The sequence below is a fragment of the Vidua chalybeata genome, chromosome 6 (genome assembly GCF_026979565.1).
Source record: "Vidua chalybeata isolate OUT-0048 chromosome 6, bVidCha1 merged haplotype, whole genome shotgun sequence".
NCBI lineage: Eukaryota > Metazoa > Chordata > Aves > Passeriformes > Viduidae > Vidua > Vidua chalybeata.
In genome coordinates this window covers 32,121,014-32,138,508 of record NC_071535.1, presented here as the reverse complement: position 1 = coordinate 32,138,508, position 17,495 = coordinate 32,121,014, and the positions used below count along the sequence as shown (strand labels likewise).

At 38.1% G+C, this 17,495-nt stretch overlaps 1 long non-coding RNA gene across 1 annotated transcript; it reads left to right on the top strand.

The window, feature by feature from the left end:
* Positions 1-2,076: 2,076 nt before the first annotated feature.
* On the top strand, positions 2,077-8,769 carry LOC128790187 (uncharacterized). Its single transcript, XR_008431654.1, has 5 exons — positions 2,077-2,136; positions 4,742-4,786; positions 6,184-6,313; positions 7,241-7,311; positions 8,726-8,769. It is a non-coding gene; the product is annotated as an uncharacterized LOC128790187 (long non-coding RNA).
* The last annotated feature ends 8,726 nt before the right edge of the window (positions 8,770-17,495 follow it).

Below are 17,495 nucleotides of genomic sequence, written 5' to 3'. Positions count from 1 at the left end.
AAACACTTTGCTAGTATTTGCTTAGAAGCATAACCTTTTCAGCATTGTGTATTTTCTTAACACTTGCAAACTGTTTATTTTTTTTTCTGGAAAATGGAAAGCTAATATAAGTCACTGTTTGTGAGCCTTTGAAAGATTAACATTTCAGCTTAGTACTGTTCACTATGGGATAGCACAGTCACTCATCCATCTAAGTCCAAACACACACATATATGCAGGATGTCTGATGAACAGGAGCACTATGATACTTGAAAAGTTAGGTAATACCAGAATTAAATTTTAGTTTCTTTATGAGTGACCACATGCACACAATTTTGGTCATAGGGAAAGAGGTATTTTTCTTCAGAAGTTTTCTGTCTCATTCACAGTAAAACCTAACTGATCTTCATTTAACAAGAGTATTATCCTAATTTTTCTCTTTGCAATTAAATGGATGGCCCCATGGAATTTTAGTGTATGTTATTGAAATTCCCTTCTGTGGTTGTTTTCACAGTGTATTTCTCCTTATGTCCACAGCTGTAGTCCTGGAATGTCTCATTGGTTTTCACAACATCTCAGTAAGAGGGGAGGAGAGTATTATCAGATAAACAAAACTGAAATGTGGAAATGTTAAAATTGGAAGCTTCCACTCTTTATGAGCACAGTGTTTGAGAACATGTACTTTTATTTTTCCTACAGATGAATCTAGTACTCATCTGACATGGACAGGCGGAAGTAGGCTTTTTGTAAAATAGAGTGTAAACACAGAAATTTTATATTCCACCATCTTGATACTAATATTTTTGCCAATAAGTGTGTTCAGAAGTCCAGGAAAAGGTGGTATTTAGAGGCCAGGGTTCCAGTCCACATCTTATACAGGAGCATCCTTTGAAAGATATTTGCTTTTCTGTCCAGGTTTTGCTAGCTTCAACTCTCTTGCTCATCTCCTTCTGGCTGTCTTTGTTGTAGTCCTGTCTCTCCCCTACCACAACTCATCATCCAATTCCATTCCTCTCATTTAGGCAAACACAGTTTCTGCTTTCCAGATTTTTCATTTCAGTCTCATTTTCATCATAGTCTTGTCATATATTTCTCAGACAAATCCAAGTCTCTGTTCTGGGCCCAGCCCCTACCTGGTCATTACTGTCTGATCTGGTTATGTCATATACTGCCTTCCCCTGAAACACCCAGCTCATTTTACTCTCACTTCCAAATTCTTGGGTTTCTCACCCAGTTTTAATGTTGATCTCTCTTGCCAGTTTGCATTCAGATGCCATTCAGTGACTATCCATCTTTGCAGTGTCAGCTCCTGCGTGCAGAGCAGTGAGAGGAGAGTGCTGTACTGGGGAGTGTGTCTGCTCAGCCATGCATTCCAACTCAGGAAATAGGAGCTATGCATTTATATTTTGCCTTGGGAGAAGTCATCTAATTCCATTCAAGTCATAATAAAAGGATCTCCTAAAAGAAACCATGAGAAATGAGAGGGTTTCTGTTCCCTGGCTCTGTCTTTCTGTGACTTTTCAGGCAACAAGGTTCAACCATGCTTCTCCTGGGTCTAGTAGGGAAGAGGAGGGCAAGAAATGCCTCCTGCTTCTCATGGCTGCTGGACATGGTGTGGTGCGGTGTTGCGTTCTTCTCCCCGGTCCAGGGCAGCTTGGGACCACAGGCGCGTGCCACTGCACCCGGCTAAAGGCGCTGCTTCTCGGCCGGACCGGGGCTGCCGCGTGGTCCGTGCGCTCTGGCATTCAGCGCACCGGCATGGGCTGGCCGCGCTCTGTAGCCGATGCTGGGATGAGGTGAAGAGGCGAAGGAGGCGCACCCTGTCCTGCGGCTGGCTGGAGAACTTTTATTGTCGCGTGGTGGCCGCGGCGGTGGAGAGCGGCATCTGCCCCCAGCGCCTGCGTGGACCAGATGGCCGTGGAACAAAGGGGCGCGTGTGGCTTTATAGGGGGCGGGCAGACAGGGGCGGAAGCCCCCCTCGCCCAATGGGGACAGGCTACGGGGGGGTGACGTGAACCACGGCAACCAACGGGAGCACAACAGGGGTGTGTACAGGGTTCCGGGACGAACGGGAATGCAGGGACGGGGTAACAGACACAGAACTCTCAGGAATGGACAGAGGGGTGGTCACAAGACTGGCATGGGGATGCTCCAATGGTAAGTGACCCAGAGCGGACCATAGTGCAGGGGAAATGGGGGTACATAGAACCAGGTAACTAACATTTATCAGAACCCCTAATCTGAACCCAACCTGGGATGCAACAGTGTAGTGGAAGAACTGCTGCAGTAGGAGAAGCTGGAGTGGGAAGCCATTCCTGCTCACAGGTCTTAATTCCCTGGTTTGTCTCCCTTGTAGCAGCCTTTCCTGGGTGCAGCCTGTGAGGAGCTTTGAGGAATGTTCTCTGGGGGCCTGTGCAGGGGACAGGGGTCTGTGAGGAGCATGACAATATTGGTGACCTGACTTTTTCTGTCATGGTAGAGACATCTACCTCATCTTGTTCTGCTGTCTGCATGCCAAGCCAGCCCCTCAGCCAGAACCCTTGCCACTCATTTATCTCATAAGTCCAGAATGGAAGGACCATGTCAGCTGACCAGAGAGGTGTGTGGTTTGGGCAGGAGAGGCCAGAGCTCATGCTCAACCCATTCTCTGTGGCCCTGGCCATGCCCCTTCCTGTCCTCTCTTCTCTCTGCTCAAACCTGTGCTGCCCCTCTGCTCACCAGACCCTTGAGCTGGTGGCAGAACCAGAGCACTGGTGCCATCAGACAGACACTGCAGATGACAGCCTTTCTGCAGATCCAGTTAAGGGGTGTAAGATTTTTTTAAAAATAAAATGGAAATCCTTCTTCATTTGCACTGCTGGTTTTCAAACCATGGGGGCTTCTAAATCTGTTACAACACAGACGAGAAAACTTCAAAGTCCTAAGAGAAAGTAAAAGTCAGATAATTGCTGCAGGGAAGGGGAGAACAACTCCCTGATGAGGAAATCAGAGCAAATCAATAAACTGCTATTTTTGTTTCTCACAGTTTGGGGATGAAAGATACCAGAACTTCAACAATTACCAGTGTACAAGCACTTTAGGAGGTGTCTCAAAGGAGAAGGAAGTTTCAAGTGTCTGCTTTTCTCAATCATGCAACTTTGAGATGTTGCTTAGTGTTTCTGTCTCTTCCAGACCTCTCAGTCATGTGTGCATGCTTGGCTTTCTGAGTGATACAGGTCAAGGGCAAAGTGCCATGCAACAGTTTTAAATTTAGTGATTCCCAAAACATAATTGTGTTGATGAGGTAATCAGCATAATGATGTGCTTTGTCATTTATAGAGTAATTTTTAAAAGATTAAAAACTTTTAAGATTTGGAAGACAGAGTAAGGCATGAATGTTTGGCAAGAATTTCAGAGATCCGCCAGTAAGGCAACGAGACAAATTGATTCTGTTTCCAAGGGCTTTTTGTTTTGTTTTGTTTTTTATTTTCAAGTGCTGCTCAAATATGCCAGAATACCAACTTTTCAGAAACTGAAGTTCTTTATTACTGTACATATATTGAACCATTCAGGACCCAAAAATATAGTTTAATTTTTCTTTATTGAACTGTGCTGCAGTTTAAGAAAATGCCCTCAGTTTGACAAGCTTAAGGCGTTGACCTGTGGGGCATTAAATGAATAAATAAACTATTGCTAAGGTTACCAAACACTGTATTTCAGTAAACAGATGCTTCCAAGAGCCATAACTCACATACAGTTTAAAAGAAGCAGTATTGCTCAAATCATGTGAGTACTTGATAATCTCAGATTCCTGTTTCAAGTTAAGTGCTGTGGTGGACAGCTTTCTGAATTGCATATTTTTTGCCTATTAATGCTTTATTAAGGAATTAAAGAATTAAAGTCTGGAAAATGGATCTGTTTGAGATCAACATATTGCCCAATACTTACATAGAGAAGCAACATAAATCACAAAATACATTATTTTCGTAAAAGGAGGCCTTGGCATATACAGACATCCAGCTTCTTTTGGAATGAATCACACATAGAAGCTGAACTGCTCACTTCTATAGTGACTCATTTAAATGCACTTCTTAGACCCTGCTTGAGAAACAAACAAATTCATCAGCACAAACATGCCCCATCTGCACTGTTTATTTCAATCACTGTTGATTCTTATCATGTTGTGTTTTGAGTGATGGGGAGACCCAGTGCCCTAAAATGGACATAAAGCCATGTGTAGTGTGAATGGAACGAAACCTTGTCTCCTTTACAATTCAGGAACCAGAGTGTAAAACACTTCTTAATGTGCGAAAACTTCAAGGAAATGTTAACCTGGCTTGGTAAAAGGAACATCAGCAGCCCTGTGGAAATGAACACATTGTTTTGACTACTTCAGTTGAAAAGCACTTTGGTATCTGAAGCAGTCTACATTGTGTGGTCAGATGTAATATGAGTTTTATTCCCCTTAATTGTCAGGAAAAATAGGGGAAGATAATATCATTAGGCCACTGACAAAACCTCAGGCTCATAATACTTTCTGATGCTGAAATTGATAGTTTGTAGATTGTATCTATTTGGATATTATTATAATCCAAAAAATGAGAGACTAAATTAGATATCCAGTCGCCTTTTAAATGCTTTCTAACCCAGTCTGGTGTCTGTGAATATGCTGTGTTTCTTTCTGTTTGGCTTAAGCAGAGTAGGAGAATGTGATTATAAATAACTATTTACATTTGCCATCTTTGTCATTTTCTGATAATATAATTTTTGTGTGTTTATTTAGGCAACATATGGAAAGGCCATCAGTTTACAGTATTTCACCTCTAAGGTAATTTTTTGTATTAGATAGATGACAGAAACCAGTAGAATTACAAGTACTTTCATTTATTTTAGAAAATCCATGAAAAAGAGTATATTTTTAAGCTAAGACTCAATATTGTTTGTATTTCTCAGATATCTTTCAATTAAATGATGCCATACAAACTGTGTGTGTAGAGCCTTACATGATGTTGCAAACTGCACTGTTGTGGAATACATTGGTTATATGTAGGAGTCATTTAATACAATTTTATGCTTATTAATCTGGAAGTATCTTGTGTAACATTATCACATTTACTCCTTTTTTTTCTCATTGTTAGCGACCAGTTACTTATAATTTCAGTGTTTCCCCGTGGAAAAGAATGATTTACTCTAAATCCATCTTTTCCGCCATATGAAATTGCTGACCATCGGAAAAGTTGGAGGAAGAGCTGCTGAAAAAGATGGGAGGGGACAGGGACTCTGGGGTCACTGATTTCTATGCCAAAGGATTACAGCACAATTTTCTGCTTCAAATAAGATGCCTTAAACAACAGTTTTGGATCATGCTTACTCCACAATTGGATTGTATCCCTTTTGTTGTGCAATATGCAAATTTCCAGATAGTGACAATACCTGCCAGAAATAATGTCAGTTACAGAGCCTTAAATTTTGGGTTACTGGTCTAATGAAATGCTCCAAAGAATTTCCAGCATATTTGGGTAGTCTGATGAAAATCTGTTAAGTCTAAATTTTATTCATTCCAGGCTACACTGGAAGAGGAAGACACTTTAAGTTGCAAGAGTGGAGGTGGTGGGGGAGGTGGGGAGGAAGACAGATATAAGAATTAACTTCTACAATTGAAATATATACTCAGAGTGGTTTTTTATGTAGGATTGAAGCTGGATCTTCCTATATATTGCTTGCCAACTCACCAACTTAGTAACACCTGGCACATCTAAGAACTATCTCAAATTAAAATGCAGTTGTGAGTTTGTGGTAGGTGTAAAAGTTCAAATAACCAAACGAATAACCAAATAGTCAAATGAAGTCCATTTCTCTTTTTCCATTATGGTATTTTGCTGTATTATGATGTAGGTATATGCTTAGGCTAATCCAGAGAGCCAAATCCAAATAAATATCTCCAATATTATAAATAATACAAATAAAGCTCTCCATAAAGGTACTGTTTGTATATGTGGACATGATCAGGACATGAAAATAAGCATATGTGCCTGGGTGTCCCAACAGCCTCTAGCGTGCTAACACATATTCCAAAGCTTCATTCTACCTGATGTGTCATTTTCTGAATCACTGTACTCTCAGTGTATGAAGAAATTGTGAAGAGGATGTTTGTTTTTCTGACTGGGGAGAGAAATGTATGCTTTCTTGGAGTTTCCTTTGTTGATTTGTCATTCCTTGCTCAAGTTGGCTAGGCTTGCCATAGCTGAAGGTGACCTGATTTTGATCCTGTCAAATTCCATTGCCTGCGACAGACGGAAGTGCCGCAGAATAGTTGATGTATAGTCGAGTGGCAGGATCCAGCCACTCAAGCTAGGTATGCACAATGCCTCATCTTAGAGATAGCACAATTGCAGCCTCTAAGCTTGCTCAGTGATGTTTTTTCTGCAAGTTTCCAAACTCTGTCATTAAGCACAGTAGAAGTTGCACAGACTACACAGAAGGAGTGGTGAGAGTCCATGACTATTTTGCCATATGATTCCATGGCCCGTCTAGCCAAAATCTTTAAAGTCTTAACTTCAGAGAGTTATTACTAAGACTTCTAATCAGGTATCTGAACACTGTATATTTAAAAAATTACATCTGGTTACTGACAAAGAAGACTGATTCTAAATACCTTAGGTGCTACAAACTTCCTGATCCAGAGTCACCCTGCTGTGAAAAGCAATTGACAGCAAATGATTGATTAGAAGAATGTTACAAAGAAATTTTTCTAACATATACGCTTGCTGAAGGTTGTTTTATTTACAGCACCTTTTCCCTCCAAACATTCAAACAAGTTACCTGCAACACTGATTTTCTCAAATGTCATGAGCTTTAGACATGTTCCCGCTTGTAAAAATGACATTAAGTGTATTACTGGACTCATCTTTACCACTTCCCTTTTGTTTTGAGTCTGCTCAGTTAACAGTTTTTCTCCCTAAAAGCACACCAATTCATTCAGGACTGTGCAAATCATTGTAACTTTGCAGTTTATGCGTTGTGTTCTGTAAGAAAGCCAAATTTTTATACCAAAAATGCAAACATTAAAAAAAAAAGTCTCCCATGCTACTCCACTGCCTCTTCTAGCTGTGGTTTGTGAGAAACCATCAACGTACATTTTAATTCCAAGAAAAAACCCCTTGAAATTCCTAGAAAAATCTTGAAAAACTGTGAATCTATTCTCCTTTTATACAGAGAAGAAAAAAAAGAAAACTTTCCACATAATGCACAACTTTTGTGGAACACTTTTTTTGTTGCTTAGCTTTGCAACACCTTGGAACATGAACTGAGCTGCCTTGTTCACAGCTATCAACTCCCTGAGGTGGTGGCAAGGTGAGTGTTGTGACAGTGATGATAAAACCCTTTGTGGATCAGTTCCATGGTAAATAATTCTGTTGATGATGCAGAACACTGTACAGAGAATCCTAGTCATCCTCCAACTCTTTTTCAACCTTCTGGCATATGATCTAATTCTGTAAGTAGATAAATATTTGTTATTGCCTCTTGAGGTAGCTTTTCTTTTTTATTCTGGAAAACACCTTACTTTTACAATTAGCACCTAGGTGTAGTCTTAAATGCCCATCAGATTTTTGAGCTGAGTTCCTTCATAAGATGTGTTTTGGGTTTTTTCTGTGCTCAGGACAATTTTTATTTCAAACATTCTGGTGAAAAAAGAAAAAAAAAACCAAAACCAAATCAAAAAACAATCAACTCAACCCAAAACAAAAAAAGGAAGTGTGGCTGGAAAAATATGACACTTGCATCCCTCTCCAGGTTTTCAGTCAAATCAGTGGTTAAGAATGCCATTCCTTCCAAGCTTGGGCGCAGACTTTAATGAAAGCTTTCATTAATAAGGGATTATTAAAATGCGAGGTACAGGGAGCAAGGTGGGCTTGTAAACTTGGTTTTTAGAGGCAATATATGTCCTTCATGTCATTTGAAATTCCATCTGAATAGGGACCAGAGTCTGTATTCAAGAGAGGACTGCCTTCCAGTCTGATAAGAGTACATGTAAGTGCTTTCATTGAAACAGAGTGGTTCAAGTCCATGCTAAAAATAAAGCATGTCTGTACATAGTTTACTGAGTCAAGAGTGGCTTGCTGTGAGATAACCCCAGTACAATTTTATCACGGCTATGCAAGTGTTCAGTAGTAGGTAGAAAAGCCCAAAACTGTTATTAATTTCATTCCCAGGCAGATGTAAACTTATCCTCTCACCTGGAGATCATTTCAGCTGTTTTTTTAATAGGTTGAATTTGTAAAAAATATCTCCTCTGTAGCTTTCTGCTGAGAAATAGTTACTCCTTTTTATATTTAAAATCAGTGTACATGCTTCCAGTTATTTCTTGTTACACAAACCAGGTCTTACTAAAATTAATAGTTTGTCCCAGATTGTGATAATTTTTTATAAAACAAGTTAATATTTTTTAGTTCTACAGAATTTTAATTGTAAACTACATTATTGTAATATTCATGTTATGTTCCTGTGCATTTCTGTGAAAAGAGATTTTAGCTTACAATGCTGTAGCAAAACAGACCGCTTTACATAGTTTTCATGAAATCAAAGGAGTTAAGTCTGTCAGAAGAAAAGTTACTAATATGTAACTCAGCAGCTGAAATTATGCTGGAGTGAAATAATTTTTAGATCTCACCAAATTAAATCAGATAAGTTGTGGCTAGGTAAACAGAATGGCTACAAGTAATATTGTCTTTGAGAAGGTTTTTCTTTTTCTTTGTTTTATATGCAGGCGTATTTTGGCTATCTCCTGGGAAATTACTCAAATATTTGCAGGTAAAATAACATTAATTTCCAGAAATTGCTGAAGTCATGCATCTGTCTATATCTATCTATCTATCTATCTATCTATCTATCTATCTATCTATCTATCTCATAAATCCAGTTTATTATTCATCTGAAAAAGGTACTTCAGACTTGAAGTAGTCACACAGATTAGTGTCCTTGTTGAATTCATTACTCCAGATTATAGAGAGCTGTTAAATTATTTTTAATTGAAGTTTGTGAAGAAAAAACGAAGCCTTATTTTTGTTACTTAAATAATAATAAAAAAAGGGTAAATAGAATTTCTATAGGGCCTTTACACAAACTTTTTCTGTAAATCCATGTTGGATATCTCATCTCAAGCCTGCCAGGCTGAATGGAAGATCAAAAGTGCCATTAGCAATATAGTTTATCATCGACCATAGATGCAAATGTGCTGGATAAAATGCCAAAAGGATAGAAACAAAATAACACAAGGAAGAAAAGATGGAGTTGGCTCCAACTCTCTATAGGGTAAACCACTATTACTGTAATTGAATCCACAAATGCTTTTGTGCATATACAACTGAAAAACACTGGGAGATGGCAATAAGCCACTCCCATAGTTCAGAAAACTGCAGATTAACTATAGTTTTTAAAAAAGTAACGTATTTTATCAAAGTAATTCAAAATAGTTTAGGTGTTCGTCCCTTGCTTTTAAAGGTACTTTTCAGAGTAAAAAATAATTCTTACAGGGTTAATACAATAGTTTAAAAATTCTTTTCAACCTCATAATCAGAGAGACCAAAGTCAGAATTTTCTTGAATCTTTTTTTATCCCGACATTCTTAATGCTTTGTGTATCACATCACAGCTCAGCTCATTCATTAGTTGTCCTAAAATTGTGCTACTGTGGTGACAGCACTTCATACAATCTTAGGCAAAATCTTTTTATACTTTCATTTTCCTGATTCATTTAGTAGCAAGAAATTTTTCAGTCACAGTTAAAAACAAAATAAAACACACTCTAAAAACTAATAGAAAGCAAGAAAGCGAGTCTTTCATATGCTCAGGATATTCATATCCTCCTTCCTTTGAAAATGGAAGGAGGAAGTCAAATGCCTGATCTCAGCCTGGGACCTCTGGAAAAGGTACCAAATACAGAACATTCAGGTTTTTGGATGAAAAGTGGAATGAAATGAGACATACGGTCTGGAGCTCCTCAGCTTGCAGGAGGCAGCTACTAGAAAACTGGGTTAGAATAATTCTGGTCTCTGAAGGTGTCACAAACCCACAGTGGTGGCACCACACACCCTCACTAGCTGCTTGGAAAGGTGGCTTTGTTAAGTTCTCGGGAGCATACCAATTTAGAATGAAAAATGCACTCCCCTTGAATTGGAATGAGCCCATTAAGGTGCAGAAGGCTGAAGCAGTCACAGGAATTGCCCTTCCAGCGTTGGATCATTTACAGAGACCTCCCATTCCTGCCATTCCATGCTTCAGCTCTCTGTCTGTCTGGAGGATATTCCTAGAAGGTCATGAAACTCACAAGGTGAAGTGGAGAGTAATATGGTTTCTTTACAAGAGAGAACACCTCTCTAACTCTCTTCCCCAGTGGGATAAATATACATTTTGCTGAAGTGTTTCTTAAAAATTTAGACATTTTGAGTGCAAATAATAAAATACCTTGTTTTTTCTTGAAGCTGTTATTGCATCAAAACACATTTATTTCTAGTCCTGGATTCTTACAAGGTTCATGTTTCTTCCTTCCAAATTTTGAGAAATCCTCACATAGTTGAGGTGCTGGAGATGACCTCAAAGATGCTAATTAATATTCCAGAATGTTAATGGCATAGCATGAGGAGGAAAGTGGGTTACCGAGGAATGGCAGTAATCACTCAGTAACTGAAGTTGTGCCACAGCTCTGTTATAAATTTTCATTTTGATGCTATATCACCATGTCTACCCCTCCACCCATAATATTCTGCTGAAAGAGAAATCCTAGAATTAATGAAATATAACATAACCCATCTCATCCTAGAGAAGATTGTTAAAATATGAAAACAGGTTTAAACCTAGGAGGGAGAAGGGATATGAAATCTCACTGGTTTTAGAATTGGCAGGATTTCAGTAGTGTATAGGCAAATTGCCTTTGGTTTGCTTGTCCTCTCCCCCCAGTGGTAGCTGACTGCAAGTGTGGGAAATATAGCAAATATGGTAAATCAATTAAAACATGAAGCAGAGTGTACTGGCCTGTGCAGTAATTCAGCTAAAAGGTGAATGTTCTGTGGGAACTGAGTGTGCCCAGTACAGGCTGAATCCGCAGTAAGGATCTGTGGTGTTATTGCAATCCTTCCTTCACTGTAAGACAACTCATGTTTTTCAGAGGTTAGACTGGCCTTATTAAGTTTTGCAGACATCAGAATCTCTCATGGTAATAATTGAATCATCCTGAAGCATTCAAAGTTTCAGCCAAAAAAGCTAATATTTGCTGAAATCTGGAACAGTTACAGAAGTGTGAAATGCTGAAGAATATTTATTTCAGGAAGTAATTAAAATTTTGACAATCATTAAAGGACATAAAGAAGTTTGTCTGAGTAATTTCATCCATTAAATTATTACCACAGTCTGGTAATTTAATTGTTACTTTTGCTAGTAGCTAATAGCTTTTTCTTACTGTTGGTTTCTATTTATCACTATGTCCTGGAGATCACTACTGAAATTGTAAACACATTGTACTTGACACAGCAATGATAAAAAATAATCATGGGCCCAAAATCTGATATGGACACTCTATCGTTTTTCTGTCTATGATTGAAGACCCATAAAAATGACATCCTTATATGTCTTCTAAATTTCAAAAGTGATCCTATTTCTCCTTAGGCCGTTAACCTCAGGCCTACTCCTCTTCCCATGACTGTTCTTAGTCTTTTATTTAAGATATTATCAATGCAAGGATCATCAAATGCCAGGAATTTACAGATAATCCCCAATGTCATCAGAAAGAAAGCAAACTTCCAATAACTTTGTACACCTCATGTCACTTTGGTTTTAAAATTCCCATGGAAATTTGGTCAGCAACCAGATTAAAATAAACATTTAAGCATTTTGAAAATGGCAATGCAGTTCTGTTTTTTCAAAATTCTTGTCGTGTTCTTGGCTTATAACATCATTGACATGACTTGGTCATGTTTTGTTAAGTTGACCTTGCCGAGGAGAAGTCCAGTTTTGGGACAAGGTTAAGAGGCAACAAGAGGTTGTTTTTGAATGTAAAAAGATCATCATTTGTCCTTATAAACAGTGCTAGATCTGAACTAGTCTCTTTCTAAATCCAGCTGCTGGGTCATGGAAAGCATTGGTTTCCTGGCATAAGAACCAGGAACAATGCAGAAGAGAGGGTGAGAGTGAGTGTGTTTGGTGAGTGGAATGGAGATTGCTTGAAAGGTCAAGTAGTGCAAGGATTACAAATTGGACAGGAACCGGAAGGCCGTGAGAAATTGATGTAGGTATAACTTGTCCCAGTACGGTGTGGGACAAGGGGCAGGACAAGTGTCAGCCAAGGACCTGTAGAGCTGTGCTGTCTGATGAGGAAAGCCAAACCACATAGTGTGTTTGTGTCTTCGTTCTGTTCCTTTTGACCTTCATTCTTTCGGGACCATTTTTAGAAAGCTTAGTCACTGTGTGGCATTAGCAATATATTTCCTGGGAGTTCTGGGACTTTTTGAGTGTTGCAACCTTAAATGTTTCTTAGGAAAGTGTTTTATTTAGGGAGCATCTTTAAGTAGTAAGGTCAGTGTTCTGTTTTGGGGCAAAAGTTTCCCTCTTGTCAAAAAGAAACTCTTCTGCATTATGTAATTTTGTCTTCTTGGCAGTAAGTTTTCTTAATGATGATGGCAACTTGTTTATTTTTGAAGAAATAGTTACATTTCACTAGATGGAGTTTTGAAGAAGGGGCAACAGAAATGTATCAATCAAGATAAAAATAAACAGTTAAAATTGCTGACTGTATTTTGCTGTAACTCTATGTATGTGTTACACATTTTGAATCCTCATGCTTTGTTGTTGGAGAAAACCTGGTGTGAGAAAGCTACAAGATATTAATATATTAATATATTTGCTATATTCTTTTACAGAGAAGTTTTTTTCTCTCAACAATTGCTAGGAAAAAGTTGGTTTCAGACAAACAAAACTATTTAAAATATTATCTATTTATTTATAAGTTATATATAGCATATATATGAAATGGAAATATGATCTTTTTAAGGAATTGCCATGGAAAAAAGAAATACTTGATAAAGGATGTTATTTAGTTAATGGTAAAAAATGTTAGTTATGAGTAAAATCATCAGAAAAGTCCTCTCCAGCACTATCTGTAGCACACTTGCCTTCTGCAAGTCATCTGCCTGTCATAGCACCAATTTATTGCACCAATAACTGAGTGTCTACTATTTTTTATAATGTAATGATAAATTATACATAAATATACTATGAACAGATGAAGAATATTTTAGTGAACTTTGTCTCTGATAAAAATTTTCATTCAGGGAAGACAAAATTATAGACTAATTTAGTTTGACAGGGATCAGAAGAAAAGTTAAGGAATGAAGTTATACTGGGTTTATAACTTGATAAATTATTTGAAAAGAATTTGAAGTGAAGGAAAAGAAAGAGGAGTCTTGATAAGGTAGCAACTTGATCCTTAGTTAAATGGTTGTGACGGAAAAGCCTGGAATACTGACACCTGAAACAGCCATCAGTGCTGTGTTTGCAACACAGACAGAAAAATTTCTATTTTTAGGAACCTGGAATTGCTGAGTAATTACTGCTGTAAAGACATATCTCAAGTTCTTGATGAACATGGAAGACGCTATCACCTTTTTTGAAACATACTGCCATTTAAAGAAACTGTATTTTAAACTGTTGAAATTTTCTTTACAGTTCCAATTGCAGAAATGTGCTACTTCAAATCTGCTTGACAGTATATCTTTAATTGCTTGTCTTTCCTTTGCATAGGTGACTTTAGATGTATAGGACTCCCACTGACTACCAAAAGTTTGGCATAAGAAGATAAAAATAAGGTCCATAATTAAACTTTAAATGTAAAAGCATTTCTGGCATTAAGAGAGTTCCCAGAGCATTCAGAGCTATGGGGTTTTAAGGAGAAGATGTGTTCCTAAAGTCAATTGCTAAATAAAACTAAATTTCTTTATAAAGGAAAATTTTCTGCCTATGACTTATTCTCTCTGCTTGCTCTTACCAAATTCAAGCTAGGGCAGTTCTGACTGCTTGGCTATTTCATTCATTAAAATGACTGCTTGAATTCTACTACTGAACATGTAGCTACCCTGAAAGTTTGATGCAGTTGCTCCTCAGATGTCATCAGAGATATACCAAAGCATGTTTATAGCTGCAGAGGCAGCTATAAATGAGTATTACTCAAAGGAAGCTGGTACTGTGTCTATATCAAATTTCTAAAAGGCTGCTTGAAAATGTTCTCAGCAAGAGTTTTGATTTCTTTCTTGTCTCAGGCTTACATAAATAATTGTATGAATTTCAGCACAAGAAGCAAGGAAGACTGATCCTGGGGCAATGCAGGGAATCTTAAGCAAGACAAGGAGGGTTATTTTCATTGCAGTTTGTTTGCATTAAGGTGCCAAGAATTTTTAATATACATTAAGAGGACTATGTGCCTGCTTACTGTCTGCACAATCAGAGCAGACTCGTATGGTTTGTTTACTATAATACAACTGCTAAAGTCTGCAGTTGAAATTACTACAAGAAGTGAAATGATATGTTGTTTTTCACAGCTTTGTGTTATATTTTACAGAAACTTTTAAGCTATGTTGCTTACAGATTTTATTGAGGTATAGATTCTAGAATAGATAAATGTCTGTTTCTTTGCATAAAAGGAGTTAGTCACTTTCTGAAACCAAAACTTCAGGGATGGGCTCAGAGATTTCAAACTTTTCTATCAGTATAAAAAAAGCTATTTGTCTGAATGGTTTATTTTTATTTTGCTATATTGGTTTTTGGTTGCTTTTTTTTTTTTTTAAGATACTCACTACAGTATGGAATAAACTAGGGCATTATTGCCAGTACAAAACTACTAAACATAACTGACTCCTGAAAAAATAATGATCCCAATAAATATTAAAATTAGATTAGAAAGTCAAAACTAGAGAATTTCAGCAAGAAAATGGATTAATTTTTAAGGTCAAAAAAAGATAAAATCACTAAATATTAAGGTCTTCTCTGGATGAGAGAGTGAGGTACAGATGCATGAATCCATGAGATAGACAAATTCAAGTATTGTAGCCCTGCCTGCTTGTCACATGTTTCTGGCAACATACCACCTTCTTTATCCTTGTGTTGCAAGTGGTGTAGAAACCCTGAAAGAAATGTCTCAGTAAGCCTACGTTTCTTATACATCTTTGTTATGGGAGCACGTTGAGTCTAATACTTCTTTACTCACAAACATGGACAGGAATGTGTGTATCAGTGCTTCTGTTTTAATGATGGTTACCTTAGTGCTCACCTTCCATGAAATGGTGCTTCATGGACATAGGGTATTCATGCAATTATGGAGGAATTTGGTCTTTTTGCTCAGGTGGACATCATGAGCAAAATGAACATGGGAAATTTATACTTTATGCCCATTAACAGAAAATTCTGATCAATGTTTTGTGTATGAAGAAGAAAAGAATCCAAACAATTTGAAAAAAGAAATGTTCTTCTTCCCCTTTTCCCAAGTTCAACTCCAGGCAAGCATCTATCCTCCCACTTCTGAATCTCAGCTTCTCTCATTTTTATTAAGGGTTACCCTTGGTCCATACAAATTCCTCCACTGGGGTGAGGAGCGGTGCAGGAGGCTGGTGCTGTGTGTGCAGATTTTGTCTACAGCTCTGAGCCTCTTACTGGGCCTCTGCTGCTGTTCTTTTAACCAATTCCCCGGCCTGTGTGTAGGTTGCCTGTGCACTCAGCCCCTCAGGGCCATCTGTGGCCAAGTGTGGGTTGCCAGGTGCTGCAGCTCCTCAGGGACAGCCCCGTCCAGGCAGGGTTTGCAGCAGCTGGGAACCTGCTGCCCAACACCTACCCTCTCCACCCCCAGTGTGGGCGTGCTACTCAAGGTGACTGAAATTCATGCATAAAACATTCTTTGCCTGGAGTTAGGGGATAGCTCCTCAGCTATATTGGAGATTTGTCTGCAAGAGAAGTGACCCAAGTTCTGCTCCCTATCCTGACTAAAATATAAATGTTTTATTTTAAGAGATTAGAACAGATTAGAAGAGCTTTAGCTAAGGAAGCAGAAAGACGCATGGCCCGAGTGATTCCTGAAAGAATGCCTGAAAGGTAGGAGTCCTTGATCCAGACAGGAGTCTGAGACTGAATTTAGACATGGACTCAAACTTGAGACCCTGTATACAAGCATGAGTGATTTGATCCCTTATCTTCCGCATCCCATGTAAATGCTTTCTCATCCAGCTAATGAAAGTGATGTCAGTCACCAGCATGACGGAGTGTCTACAAGGAGCCTAATCCTGTCATTTAGCATGTCTTTAACTCAGTTACTGAATTTAGGTGCCAGATGGTCTAACCACAGTTTTTCTAGAGATCTCACATAAGAGTAATGTCCCTTGCCCAGGCCATAAGATTCCAGGAATGCCAGTGGCACAAGACTAATCATGTAGGTACATTTCAAGCCAAGAACATGGTAGAATTTTCAAGCACTGATCATGACATAGATGTCTATCTGGGATATTCTGAGATGCTCAGTTGGTCCTAAAGGCTTAAAATCCTGGTTTAAGCACCAAAGGGTTTGAATTTACAAATGCAATTAATTTAATAATTTCATAATAAATAGAGAAAGAAATGACAAAAAACTGTGGAGGAATAGGGTCCTTTTGAGAAGGCTTGATAATAGACAAAATGTTCATGATTCCAGATATTTCTTGATTAGAAGAGCTTTATCATATCCTTTTTTTTCCTGGTAATGCATTCTATCAAACATGATAGATTAATAAGTTACTGAAGGTTTAAATAATTTCATCACCTGTAGAAATATCTGGCAAACATTTTTGTGTGTGGGTGAATATGTTCACAGAAGCTGCTTTGCACTTAATACTTCTGGCTTATAAGTATAACAAAAAAGAGCAATAAAATATCAATGCGATTGTCCAGAACACTGAAATAGTTGTTGTTCAGTTTGCTGGGACCACCCACACAGCTTCTATCTGTTAAGTTTTCAGGGACAACGTAAGTCTTCTGTTCTCTCATTGGATTTTACAGTGATGTACCTATATTTTGTTCGTCAGATCATTTGTTTCTCTTATTTTTAAGTTACTGGGGAAAGACTCCTTTCTTTTCCCCTCATAGAATATTCCAGTTCTGACTAAGCAGCAATTAAAAATTATTATTGGTTATTTTCAAATTACTTACAACTCACATAAGGAGTACTGTATTGTAATTACTTGCTGTTTTTACAATAGATATACATTCAAGGTAATTGTATCCATTGTTCAGCGTTTCTGCACTTGCTTTGGTGACTGCATTTGCAAGTGCTGAATGCTTTCTGATAGATGTAGGCATGAAACTACTTACTTAACTCCACTGAAATCTCTGGGCCTACTTGTGTCCGCAGGGTTACGCGTGATTCAGTATTCTGCTGGATTGGGGTCAGAAAGTTCAGTGCTCTTTCAGCGTGGCTTATTAGGCACTGACCATGCAGTTTTAAAGTCTTAATTTAAAGCTTAATTTAAACCT